Genomic DNA, 1,990 nt, shown 5'->3' with positions numbered 1-1,990 from the left:
CGCCTTGTTGTTGAGCTGTGAGGAGCTGGGACGCTGATGTCACCAGCCCTCACGCAGGCGGCCAGGATTGGACATCCAGGAGCCCCCGCAGGTGTCGGGGGGACGGACCGGGCTGCGTGTCCCCGGAGACCCGTGGCCCGGCCTCTGCACTGTTCTGCTGCTGCCCAGCTGAGCTCTGCTGACGGCCTGTGGGGACACGGTCCTCCCCCCACGGCCTAGGGGCCTCTCACTCCGTCCTGCGCCAGGCCAGGGCGCCACTGTCACCAGACCTCCGGAGTCACGTGACCCTGTGAGAGGGCCGCACAAGCACGAGGGTCCTCAGCCGTCCCAGCTCCCGGGGCCACCGTGTCCCTCGGCTCAGGGCCCTCGAAGTGTGTCCCGGGATCACGACTTCTCCCGCTGCCTCTGAGGCCCCTGGGGTGACACGGGCCCGGCCGGGTCTGGACCCCGTGTGCGAGGTCCTTTGCTGAGCCGGTAGCACACCTGGGGGCTGGTGTTCAGCCTACCGCCAGCGCTCAGAGTCCCCTCCTACGGCCGAACTAGACCGAAGGCCCGACGCCGAGGGCTTGCCAGGACCACAGCCCGGGAACGGGGGGCTCTGTGTTGGGGTGTCTTGAGAGGCGCACCCCGTCGTGCCCAGGATGCACCGCCTCGGTGGGCCGCACCAGGAGGGAGGGGCCAGCCTCCACGCGGTCACCGCGATCCCGGGGAGGGTGTGTATTTGCACGCCCAGCCATGGACGGCACACTTCCGGCCGACTGGTCCCTTGCAGGGGGGTCGGGGGCACTGAGGGGCGTCCTCCCCCCAGTCCCCTTCTCGGGAGCGTTGCTGGCTCCCCACTCCGATGAGCGTGCCGGGCGGCTGGGCCTGGGGCGGGTCAGTGCCCGGCCACCACCCCTGTGCGACCTGCCCACGTCCTGCGTTGGTGACCCAGCCAGGCATTAAGAGTCAGGGTCACTGAGCACGGGAAAGGAGGGGGAGCTGAGCATGGGCAGCGGGGGGCGGTGGGAAGCAGGGGGCTGGACTGGCGGTGGTGGCGGTGGCAGTGATCGTATCTCTGACAGAGACGATCGCGATGCTCCCGTGACGACGGTGATGTAAGGGGCGTGTGTTTCGAGCTGTAGGAAGCATCTCCTTGAGGGATCTGGAGACCTGTGGGGGTCACAGAGGAGAGACAGCACCTCACACTGGTAATGGTGGTGGGCTCCCAATTCCACACCAAACAAGACCCAATAAACATCAAGTTCCGTTTGTGATCAGATTAGTCATTTTTAGCTCTTCTGGGACGTTGCGAAGACACTTAGCTCTCCTCGCTGGGTCCAGGCCCACATGTTAACAACACACTTCCCCGTGTCGTTCCTAAAATGTCCTTTATCCGGAGCGCAGAAGCCCCTCCGGGGGCTGGATGCTGACGGCAGAGTAAGGGCCCCGCCTGCATCCTGGTTTCTGCGGTATGTTTTCTGTAGCTAAAAATGCGAACATTTATGTGGGAACTGTCTTTACAAGATATGTAAACACTTATTTAAAGATAAATGAAAATAGCAATAGAGAACATAAGTGTGTCCTGATTTTAACGCCCTCCCCACGAGTCTCTGGGAGCATAATTACACTCGCGCGTGCAAATTCTGTAGTTTCTATCAAGTACATTGGTGAGGAACGCTATTTTTTAAGACTTTATAATGCAGCAATAAAGTTTCTGCTCCAGGCTAAACATCATGGATCAAGGTGTCAGCCCAGGAGTTAACGATGTCACAGCCTTTACTTCATGTCTTGGGACTTAAGTTGTAAATGGAAAAGTAATCTCAAGGTAGGCATTTTTGGCAACTGCATATTTTTCGGTCCCCGAACTAGGTGTTACGTAAATGAAGAAATCCGGGCGCATGTCGAGGGCCCTTCACCCCGACACGCGCGTCCCCTTCGCAGAGCCCCGTGTCCTGCTGCACCTGCCGGACCCACTGCCCGTGTCCGTGGTGCTGTGCCCGCTCTCGGG

This window comes from Rousettus aegyptiacus, unplaced genomic scaffold, assembly GCF_014176215.1.
Source record: "Rousettus aegyptiacus isolate mRouAeg1 unplaced genomic scaffold, mRouAeg1.p scaffold_m13_p_2, whole genome shotgun sequence".
NCBI lineage: Eukaryota > Metazoa > Chordata > Mammalia > Chiroptera > Pteropodidae > Rousettus > Rousettus aegyptiacus.
The sequence above is the reverse complement of the archived record's forward strand: the minus strand, read 5'-3'. Positions refer to the sequence as shown.